This window comes from Sinohyriopsis cumingii, chromosome 6 (genome assembly GCF_028554795.1).
Source record: "Sinohyriopsis cumingii isolate HCF-2022 chromosome 6, ASM2855479v2, whole genome shotgun sequence".
NCBI lineage: Eukaryota > Metazoa > Mollusca > Bivalvia > Unionida > Unionidae > Sinohyriopsis > Sinohyriopsis cumingii.
The window spans coordinates 50,431,919-50,444,817 of record NC_142966.1 but is presented as its reverse complement, the minus strand read 5'-3'; the positions used below and the strand labels follow the sequence as shown (position 1 = coordinate 50,444,817).

Below are 12,899 nucleotides of genomic sequence, written 5' to 3'. Positions count from 1 at the left end.
AGATAATAGCACAAAAATATTTCAATGCACTGGACAAATCATTTCTAAAGGACTGTGCTTTCTGCAGACAAGAAATCTGAAGTGCAGTGCAGCTTACTTAACTAGTCCAGTGGTTACACACTCCCTTTTCAACTCAGCAGTCAATTGGTTTGATCCCCTGCTCTAGCACATATAAGGATAAAGTAGTCACCAACTCAATGTTATTGGTTTTCTCCACCACACAAGACCAAACAATCAAACATCAGTGTAAACAAGGGCATTCAATGCAAGTTGTGTGGACTTTCATAACTCAGTAAACACTGGAATGTTCAGTGCAAGTTTAAATTTTAGTTGCAGCTCATTTGGAAATGTTAAGATTGGTTTGAATACAAGGATCCAAATGGGATGTCATTAAATTTAAATTTCACTAAAGTAAATATGGTATAATATAGTTATGCAATAAATAATGGCTTACACCAACTTGAATGTCCATGAAAACAAATTTGCAGTTGCAGATATTAACATACCTATCAATAACAAGGCATACTTAAAGCCAGGAAAATAATTTTTGTGCATAAAATTATGAGTTATCTGAATCATCAATTATCTAACAAAATTTGTGTTTCTGGATGGGCCTGGATAAAACAGATGACTACCATAAATAAATTCACCAGAAATTAACATGACTGGTACAGGTGATGAATAGCTGTATTTTGCACCAAACAGGAATACGGCGTCGCTAGACTTTATTGCAAACTTGCATTAATATGTAAATACCATTGTGTTCATTTACATATTAAAATCATCCTGTATCATCCAATTTAGCTGTGCCATCTGCTCTCTATTAAAATTAGAGTTTATAATGCCTGGGACCACCCATTTTTAACATCTGACATAAAAAAAAAAACTTTTGGAGTTTGTGAAGCAGAATGATTTTGCTCATATTATTTGACTTTCTTTATTATTTAAAAGCGTCCTTCTTCATTATTATTCCTAGGACAGCAGTCAAACATTGACATGGAGTCTACAATTCTGACTTTATGATCACCTTTCCAGTGACAGTGGATTATCAGTTGACCAAAACAGACATCAACATAAATTTATTGCAATAAGTCTATGAATTTCACAGTCCATTATTCTATAATAACCATTGGGCCACTGTTTTGTATTTTATTTCAGAATGATATAAATATGCATTTCCCACAAAAGTGTGATAAACAAAAATACATTGTATCTACAGTGGAAAGATAAGCTTTACAAAATGATTTAAAATTTTTAGGAAAAATCAACAAGAGCATCAGAACAACATCGTTCTGATCTTTAGAATGTACCAGGGAACAGTCAAAAAAATATAAATTACTAACTATCCAGTGCTGAAAAAAGACCATTCATTTTCCTTCCATGTAAAAACAACTAGGACGATTGTTGTACATAAAGAATAAAAAGAGTAAAATAGGATACAAATATTTAACATAATACTTTTAATGAAATGCAATGACCCACACTAGTATCCCAGGCTATGTATAATGATTGATTATACAAAGTCAAATACATTTTCTGATGCATGAACATTCAAGGCAAACAAATATTAAACTTTTAGATAATTTTCAAATTTTATCAAACTTTGTCTTCAGTCTCTCTTCACTTCAATCACGCTTCAAAAATACTGAACAGTGCAGACAAAATGTTAATGGCATCAGTTAGATTGGAATCATGAGGATGGAAGATGAAGAACAGATTGAGAATATTTTTTTACATTCAATTTTAAATAATCATTTTATTATGAATTAAGTTATATGTATATATTTATCACAATTAATACTGCTTAATACTCAGCAAGTTCAAAACTTTCAGTGCTATCAGGAACCATGTCTCCCCAACAACTGAGTGAAAAACAGGTTAATGAATCCAGTTTTGAAGTAAATAATATACATGTTTATTCCTAATAGTTTTGAAAAACTAAAAGAATTTAAACTTACCTATATATTCAGGTTTTTCTTCCAGTATGAGTCCTCACTATTCTCTCATTTCTACAAAGGATGAAGCAAGAGAATATAACTGTTTTAAAACTTTCTGTCATATTCCACGGCGAGATTTTCTTCACAGATTTAAATTTAGTGTTTACTATCTTCAATAAAACCAGTAACTGAAGTGAAGACCTCTGAGCACATTAGAGTGACCAGGGGGCAGCCCTGAAGCCTGACTTTATGTCAGTTGTTGATTTATCAGTTTGCACAGAGGACAATGGTCATGTGTCACAGATCCCTGGATATCTTAAATCTATAGCACCAGAGCCCAGGGAAAAATCCTTTTTTTTCTTCCTCTTTTTAGATCCTGTGAAAACTAGGAGTGAACCACAGAGTCTGTGGAAAAAAGTGGAAAATCCTGTGTAAATATACCCACCTTATTAGTCCAATTTGTAGGAAATTGTTTAGTAACTTTCTTCTGTTAAAAACAACTCCAGCTGGTACAAACACTGACATCTGACTGACAAACTTGTTTACACCATGCAAGTTTGATAAGCTGTCAGACTATTCTCATAAGAGCTTTATAAAACTGTCAAAACACATAATTATCAGTTTTTATTATTTATTTTCCTGTCAAATGAAGATAGGAGGGGGCAGGGTAAAAGGCACAGAGGAAGTGAGACAACTGATGATTGACCAATTAACAGGTAATGACATCAGAAAAAGAAGTACTTACCAAATAATCAGGTTACAATATTCCTGCAAATTCATTCAGGTAAAACTGTATATATTTTTCTGAGTGCTTTGAAGCCAACCTTAAAGTATCACTGTTGTGATATTCAACACAAGAATAATAGATGTAACATGCGACTGAGTTTCTAAGTTTCTTTCTTGTTCATTGAAAAACTGGTGTATGGATAAGTAAAAAAATGATGGATTTCACTGAAAATATTCTACCTAAAAAGAAGCAAGAAATTTACAAATGTACATACTGCAATTATATATTGAGCTGTTTCTAAAACAATAGCCTGCATATATATATATATATATATATATATATATATATATATATATATATATATATATATATATATATATATATATATATATATATATATATATATATATATATATATATATATATATATATACTTATTTTTGTAGACAGAAGTAAAATCACATTGAAATTGTTTGATTTACATTTTAAAAAAGACATGAAATCTATATATGAATGTTTCATTAAAACATTTTAAAGAATTACTGTAAAATTATATAATTTTATGATTATTAAGAAATACAAATTATTTTCTGACTAAAATTGAGACAAAATAGAACAAAAACTTAGGACATTATATGAAAGAAAGCTAAGAAAAAGTAGATGCCAAATTTAGAATTTACAGATTCATACAGACACTGTGCATAATAAAAGTGTCAAATGCAGACTATTTTTATATAATGGAAGATTTATCACCATCTGCACACACTTTTGTAACAGATTTAGGTGATTAAACTTAAAATGAATTGTTATGTGGCCACCATGCCCAATAAATCACCCAAAACTAATTGCTCTAGGTCAAACACATCACAATTATTCCGTTTCCTTTCTTTTTGTCACCAGTAAAATGTTGCCATGGTTATTCCAGCAGGGTGCATGTCTTCATTATTTGGGAAAAGGGGAAGGGGTATTTGACATTGACAGCTTCCCAACTTTTGTGGCAATAAATTTGGACAGAGGATGGGTACCACTGACACCCTGACATTGAACCTGCTCTTTCAGGGGATATCTTCACAATGGCACCAAAGTATAGGACTAGGAATGTGTATTTGTAAGTATGTATGTGTGTGTGTGTGTGTGTGTGTGTGTGTGTGTGTGTGTGTGTGAAGTATTTAACAGTATTTAAAATTTCAGGAAGATAAATCCTTTCAAAAAAGCAACTATGATGTTATTCAATATGCAATGCATGGAATGTCAAAATGATGCCCCAAAAAGTCTAAAATTGCTAAAAATCTTCATGAATGCAAACCATTCTAAATAGAAGCAAATATTTGCATCCTGTATAACTGAACTAAGCATAACATGTACTGACATAAATCAGTCATTCACTATATAACATACCAGCTTGCTTTATTTTTATAGAAGTCAGGAAAAATAATGTCTGATCACATAAGGTAACCCTTTAATCAATTTATTACTTCAGCTTCCAGTACAAATGTATTTTATATAGAAAAATAGTAAAAGTTCCTTATGGATATCTAATATCTTATCATATGCATTGTGGTAGATTTATCTTATCAAAGTCTGCACTATTTTGGCTGGGGTTTTGTTGGGAGTTTGGGGGTGGGAGTCCCAGTAAAAGTGAGTCCTTTATGAGTTCAATACCTCCTATTATATGAGGACAAAAATGACACAGTTCAGATGATCTTCCTTTTCTATCCCAGTCATGTCTTAGGATTCTAAGAAAGATTTTGATCTGAGACACATTGGGAAGCCCAACCTTTACTGTGTTGAAGATAGGGAACACTATAATGCCCTAGATATAATAGACTCTCAATTACATTTGCTAAAATTGAAAAGTAATGATTAAATGATAAAATAGGATTGAACTGTTAAAGACCTGAATAAAGGTGGAACAAACTGGCAAACTGTTATCAACATAAATATTGTAACCAACACAATGCCTACCTGAGCTTAACGGAACCAATAACCCAATAACTGGTCAAACACGAAATTCAACAGAGACTGTCTGTACAAACATGAACACTGCTAACTCATCTCTGTTGCATCCATATCAAAAAGCTGCTTGATAATAACCAAGCTAGCACTTTGTTTTGGTTTTTATACAAAAAGACTCCAGATGCATCATGAGCTGTTACTTTCACCCCCCTTCAATGGTTTCATTTTACCATACATCCTGGCACACAATAATGAACTATCTACCTGTAGTTCCTTTACCACTTAAACTTGAGGAAATCCATTAATCTTGAGATCTCTAAATCCAATTTATTTTCTAGTCATTTTTACCTTTATAAAATAACATTGCACCTTTCTAAGCAATTAAAGATTGACCTTTTTGTCTGTTAGCCAATGACCATTGTGAAAAAGTGGTATCTGAGGATCTCCTTTTTACCTAGGCTGAGTAGGTAATGAAAGGTAGGGAATGGTAAAAGGTATTGTCCAAAATCAGTGCTTAACTGCCATGATTGAGAAGGTGATTGGCATTTAAGAAAAACACTTGATTATAGCCTCAATCCAAGCCAATATCACTTCCTACTTTACATTTTCTTTGTCAATTTGTGACTATCTAGCAAGCCTGTAACCATTATTACTAAACTAAACTAGCAGCTTCTAGTGTCCACAAGTGACCACTGTCCAACACATTCCACATGTGACCACTCTCCAATGTGTTGCACAATACTATCTCTGTTCTAAGAAATTTTCATGTTTTTTTCTGCTACTGTTTCTCTAATCGTAAGTTTTATCAAGGGTAGTTGGAAATATTTTAACGTTATTATCATGGAAAGTTTCTAAGTGGACTTAATGTACAATTAGGATGAATGATTAAAAAATTCATTGCATAATGTTATCTTATTGCTATATTCACAAAAGATTAACATTCATTTCAATAGATTTGTAAGTAGCATTAACATGTGTCCGAAAATAGTGAGAGTGAGGTCTTTATAATAATGCCAAATGATCTGAAGAAAGATCAATATAGTTTCATATGTCATCATCATGCAGAAGATTTTCAATCAGCAAATTATTCATGCTTTTATAGAAATATATTTATAAAATGAAAATCTACTTTTTCAGTACAATCTAATGCAACCAAAAGTGCCATACGGTTGAAAAATTTAGACTGTCAAAAATTATTAATTTTATTACATTATCTTTACTTTGATTTGGCTTGGTGTTCCAGAATGAGACGAATGTCCTCTACTGTAGATGTGTATTGATGGAATGGTCAGTACAAGTGAAAATAACTGGTTGTTTGATTTGGGGGTAGGGTGTCACCAATGTAATTGCTTATTTTTCCATTGATTAGGGAGAAAGTCAAAGAAAAGACAGAAATAGTGATTAAGCATGTCCAACCAAATAAGAAACAATATAAAATTGTGAGGACTATTCATTGTCACTTTTCAACTAAATATTGCTGAACCATTAAGATATATAACTAAACTCTGGTGTGTGTTGGCAATTTCAGTTTAATGTTATGTAATAAAAATGAGAGAAAGAGAGAGAGAGCAAAAATACTGGCAGATAATCATCCTCTTTCATAGGGTACAAGAATTAAAATTTAAAGCACATTTGTGTCACCAATTTATGTAGGACAAATTAATTAATCCAATATCAAGCAAGCATGCATGAAGAAAGACTGGACATAAGGTGTAAAACTTAAAAGGAGGTTTCCTTTATTCATTATCTGAAATAATTCAATGTATTCACAAAAGAGCTATTATAATTTTGAACCAATGATACATTCTCATGTATGACTTATTTTCTCCTCATCACTTATATGACATAAAGGTGAAAAAATACATCCATAAAAGATGAGGTTGTGTTAATGTATTGGAAAGTAAAATATTTTTACATTTCTTCCCAACCACTTCTTCATTTAATTTTGCTGTATATTTCTTTTTTTCTTCTGCTTATCCAGATTCCCATAACAGATCATTCTCACAAGGCATCTTTGGCAGCCATATTGATAGAATGCAGCAGATTTACTACTGATTTCCAATGATGTTTGGAAGCTGAAAAACCCTATGAATATGACAAAAATACATTTATGACAAATTATGCATACTAGAGACACAGTACTACAAGACTTACTTTTAGTCTCTATCTATATTTTAAATGTATGTGCTGATTTTGCTTTATTATATTCTTTTGAAAACAATGTATTATGCAAATCATAAGCTTTAAGAGAATATACTCATGTTGTCCATCCAGAGAAAAAACTGTCCAGTTGTCCACCATCCAGGTAAAATGGGCAGATAACTATCTGCTAATGACCTTAGTGGAATGGGTCTGTACAGGCATATGGAATGATACTACAAAATGGTATGCTTTGACATTGATGCTGGCAATGATATATCAAGGTTAATCATATTCGAAGGTATAAACATTTGGGTCACTGTTAAAGATAAAAATCTTTAAACTCAAAATATACACATAAAACAGCATTAAATCTAAATGTCAAATGAAAGCCCAGTCTCATCTGTGGATTGAATCGTCAAATAGCATTATAAATGTCACAAATAATTCCATCTTACTCCTGTTGACAAAGGCTTTTTATAATGAACATTTTTAAATGACTGTATTTATTAGCACACAAGTCCAATCAAATTGCAAAAGACATAGACCCTGACCTGTAGTCGCAAGATGCAATTGCAAGATTAGGGTCTATTTTGTCTATTTATTGTTTAGCCCTAACATTAAACTCAAAGACTCAGATCTGACAGTCCTACTTATATGTGAGTATATACAGTACAATGGTCTGTATATTCCTATCATGTATATGGTCTGTATATTCCCATCATGTAAATGGTCTGTATATTCCCATCATGTAAATGGTCTGCTATTTCCATCATGTAAATGGTCTGTATATTCCCATCATGTAAATGGTCTGTATATTCCCATCATGTAAATGGTCTGTATATTCCCATCATGTAAATGGTCTGCTATTCCCATCATGTAAATGGTCTGTATATTCCCATCATGTAAATGGTCTGTATATTCCCATCATTTAAATGGTCTGTATATTCCCATCATGTACATGGTCTGTATATTCCCATCATGTAAATGGTCCATACATTCACATCAGGTAAATGGTCTGTATATTCCCATCATGTAAATGGTCTGTATATTCCCATTATACAAATGGTCTGTATATTCACATCGCGTAAATGATATGTTATTACCATCTACATGTGATGGGAATATACAGACCATTTACAGGATGGCAATAACAGACCATTTGCATAATGATCTGTTATTGTTATTATGTAAATGGTCTGTATATTCCCATCACATAAATGGTCTGCTCTTCGCATTATGTAAATGGTCTGCTATTCCCATCATATAAATGGTCTGTATATTCCCATCATGTAAATGGTCTGTATATTCCCATCATGTAAATGGTCTGCTATTCCCATCATGTAAATGGTCTGTATATTCCCATCATGTAAATGGTCTGCATATTCCCATCATGTACATGGTCTGTATATTTCCATCATGTAAATGGTCTGCTATTCCCATCATGTAAATGGTCTGTATATTCCCATCATGTAAATGGTCTGCTATTCCCATCATGTAAATGGTCTGTATATTCCCTTCATGTAAATGGTCTGTATATTCCCATCATGTAAATGGTCTGCTATTCCCATCATGTACATGGTCTGTCTATTCCCATCATGTAAATGGTCTGTATATTCCCATCATGTAAATGGTCTGTATATTCCCATCATGTAAATGGTCTGTATATTCCCATCATGTACATGGTCTGTATATTCCCATCATGTAAATGGTATGTATATTCCCATCATGTACATGGTCTGTATATTCCCATCATGTCAATGGTCTATATATTCCCATCATGTAAATGGTCTGTATATACCCATCATGTAAATGGTCTGTATATTCCCATCATGTAAATGGTCTGTATGTTCCCATCATGTAAATGGTCTGTATATTTCCATCATGTAAATGGTCTGTATATTCCCATCATGTACATGGTCTGTATGTTCCTATCATGTAAATGGTCTGCTATTCCCATCATGTAAATGGTCTGTATATTCCCATCATGTAAATGGTCCATATATTCACATCAGGTAAATGGTCTGTATATTCGCATCATGTAAATGGTCTGTATATTCCCATTATGTACATGGTCTGTATATTCCCATTATGTACATGGTCTGTATATTCCCATCATGTAAATAGTCTGTATATTCCCATTATGTACATGGTCTATATATTCCCATTATGTACATGGTCTCTCTATTCCCATCATGTAAATGGTCTGTATGTTCCCATCATGTACATGGTCTCTCTATTCCCATCATGTAAATGGTCTGTATATTCCCATCATGTACATGGTCTCTCTATTCCCATCATGTAAATGGTCTGTATGTTCCCATCATGTAAATGGTCTGTATATTTCCATTATTTAAATGGTCTGTATATTCCCATTATGTACATGGTCAGTATATTCCCATCATGTAAATGGTCAATATATTCCCATCATGTAAATGGTCTGTATATTCCCATCATGTAAATGGTCTGTATGTTCCCATCATGTAAATGGTCAATATATTCCCATCATGTAAATGGTCAATATATTCCCATCATGTAAATGGTCTGTATATTCCCATCATGTCAATGGTCTGTATGTTCCCATCATGTAAATGGTCAATATATTCCCATCATGTAAATGGTCAATATATTCCCATCATGTAAATGGTCTGTATATTCCCATCATGTAAATGGTCTGTATGTTCCCATCATGTAAATGGTCAATATATTCCCATCATGTAAATAGTCAATATATTCCCATCATGTAAATGGTCTGTATATTCCCATCATTTAAATGGTCTGTATATTCCCATCATGTAAATGGTCTGTATGTTCCCATCATGTAAATGGTCAATATATTCCCATCATGTAAATGGTCTGTATATTCCCATCATGTAAATGGTCAATATATTCCCATCATGTAAATGGTCTGTATATTCCCATCATGTAAATGGTCCACAGAAAATCAAAGCAACCCTAAACTTAGATTTGTACTCCACTCTTTTTAATTTTTTCCTCCAAATTTACAGGAGCAACTGTAAATGCAAGGCATGTCTAACAGTGCTTGAAAGAAAACAAGGACATACAACATGATAGACAACAAGAAACCAGGAAGCAGAAATAACATGCTCACTAATGGTAATCATGGGAAAGAATATTAAGGCCCAGAACTGAGGAAACAAATTATATTTCCATCATTATTTTTTTTATATCAATAAGAATCAAGTGATGGGTGCTTTGTTATGTAGCAAAAGAAGTCTTTAATTGTCATAAAAAAACTAATTCTTACGACCTGCAAGGCTAAAAAAGATAAAAATATATCAGGTACAGTACAACTCAAGTTTCTCACAAGGATCTTTCAAACATAAAATGTCTAACTGAAACAGAAAAATCAATGCAATCCTAAACTTAGATTTGCGCTCCACACTTGTAATTTTTTCCTCCACAATTACAGGAACAAAGGTAAATACAAGGCAATTGTTGCAGTGTCTGAAAAAAAATAAGGACGTTAAAATCATAGACAACAAGAAACCAGGAAGCGGAAATGTCATCCTCTCTCAAGGAAGTCATGGGACTGGACATTTAAGCCCCAAATTGTTGCCAAGTGTGTTCTATTTCTAACTCTATTGTAACTCAGCCACTAATAAGAATCACAAAACAATTAAATCACTGAAGTTAACAGGTGTATTTTTCTGGTCATGAGTTTGAATGGTTCTCTGATAAACCCCAATAAGATCATGCGATAGGATTTTTTATCTCACAGTTTGGTTGTCTTGATTATAGTGTGTGGATCTGTTTAAAATCGTGTCTTGGGTAGGATGAGTTCATCCTGCACTCAAAGTTCAGTATGATATTTTTCTATTCTCAGATAAAGAGATAAACATATCAAAGTGGCAGAAACAAAGATTCTTGTGACAAATCACTCATATGCAAGGTTATGTTCCATGAAATTGTTACATTTATTAAACTGCAGACAAATTAAATAATCCAAACAATTTGAGGTTAAGAAATCTATTTTTTTAGGGGAGGGGGGCAAAAAACTATAATGGTAACTCTTAGTATTTATATCAATTTTTCAACTTAAAATAAGTACACAAGTTTTCACATTTTTAAATGTAATTTTTCCCCAATCTTTGTCATCTATTTATCTATTTTCTCTACCTACCGTGAAACAAATTACACATGCTCATCATCTCAAACTGTTTAGATAAATGTGATAATATAAACCAATGGCTTCAAACTAAACTGCGTCAGTAATTTCTGATTTCACACAAGTTTAAAAGATTATTTAAATATGGATTCAGACAATGTCTCTAGCCATATATAATTTCCTAGAACTAATTTAATTTAACATTTCTTATAAGAGTTTCTTGGGAGTGGACCAATCTTAAACATTATAATTGGACTATGGAGTAGCCATGTTAGCCAAGAAAGGTTTACTTCATTCCAAGACCCTGTATACTTTAATGAACTTTTATTTTCATATATTTCCAGGCTCGCTTTCACAAAACATCTGTTTTGAAACTTTAAATTACTTATGATTACCATTTTTAGATTTATAAAAGCATTTTTAAGTATAATTTGGTTCTAGAAAAAACCTCAGTTGTATAATTTAGTCACACCATCTAAATTTTCTTTAACCATAATACCTAAAGAAGCAGATTAAATGACCTTTTCCATACTAGTAATGACTTTTACCTGTGGGCTAATGGACTTGATAATTGTATCATTATGGTGTCAATCTTATTAAATTTTCGTCCAAATATGTATGGGAAAGCAAGAGTACCATGAACATATACATGGGAAAGCAAGAGTACCATGAACATATACATGGGAAAGCAAGAGTACCATGAACATATATATGGGAAAGTAAGAGTACCATGAATATATAAATGGGAAAGCAAGAGTACCATGAAGATATATATGGGAAAGCAAGAGTACCATGAACATATACATGGGAAAGCAAGAGTACCATGAATATATATATGGGAAAGCAAGAGTACCATAAATATATATATATATATATATGGGAAAGAAAGAGTACCATAAACATATATATGGGAAAGTAAGAGTACCATGAACATATACATGGGAAAGCAAGAGTACCATGAAGATATATATGGGAAAGCAAGAGTACCATGAACATATATATGGGAAGGCAAGAGTACCATGAACTGCACATTATAGACCTACCCTGTGTTAATTGGTCCTCTATGAAGGCACTACTACAGCATTGGGGATTCTGGTGAGTATTAACCAATGGGTTTCAATGACCTTAACCTTTGGTCTAAGTATGTGATCTTGAACCAAACTTACTATGCAGAAACTATTAACTGACAGTGACCTCTAATCTTTTACAGCCTAAAACCTATAGGTTTCTTTTCTACAATAAATGCAGACAATCCTCAAAGTTTGGCCAAGGAAATCACTGTAAAACAAAACATTATTCTGCAAAACACATTTTTCTTTAAGCTACAATGACCCTGTTCTTTGACCTTTAGACCCCCAAATCAATAGGCCTCTTCCACACCTTAAGTGTGATCATTCACAAATCTTGGTCAAGGTAGCAAGTCTAAAGTTAATATGCAAGCAAGCAAATTCATTGAATTTTATTGTACCTACTAAGGTGAGGTCATAAATGTTAACCAATAATGGAATCTATGACCTTGAAGGCAGAGGTGCAAAGTCACTAGGTGCAACACAATACCAGTGACAAAATATAAGTTCACCAAACTTCATACATTTATGTTAAACAACTGCTAAGTTATTAAGCAGAAAAGCAAATGTGTCTGAAACTGTGACCTGTGACCTTGACCAATAAGCCTCAACACACACACACACACACACACAGACACACAACATGGTAAATGACACATATTTGAATGATGATATATAGTTATGTCAAGTTTCATCCATTCACATCAAATAATCAATGATAGAGCAGAAAGAAAAGTATAAAAGAAGATCTGAACGTATAACACTATGACCTTGACCTTGAAAATAAAGTCTCTCAAGTTAGTACACAAACTACCTGCTGATGATAACATATACATGTACCAAATCTCATCCCTTTATCTCAAACAGCTTTAAAGTCTTAGAGTAAAAAAGAAAGTATGATTGAAAGCATAAAATACAGATTCCAGACCTTGACCTTACAGGAT

At 32.7% G+C, this 12,899-nt stretch overlaps 1 protein-coding gene across 2 annotated transcripts in view; it reads right to left on the bottom strand.

Moving 5' to 3' along the window:
* LOC149796908 (protocadherin-1-like) overlaps positions 1-12,899 on the bottom strand; it is a 45,176-nt gene that overhangs the window by 20,369 nt on the left and 11,908 nt on the right. For both annotated transcript variants that reach the window (XM_089961564.1, XM_089961565.1), the window contains exon 2: positions 1,959-2,009. The gene's annotated coding sequence lies outside the window, so the exon portion shown is untranslated. The remainder of the gene's footprint in view (positions 1-1,958; positions 2,010-12,899) is intronic.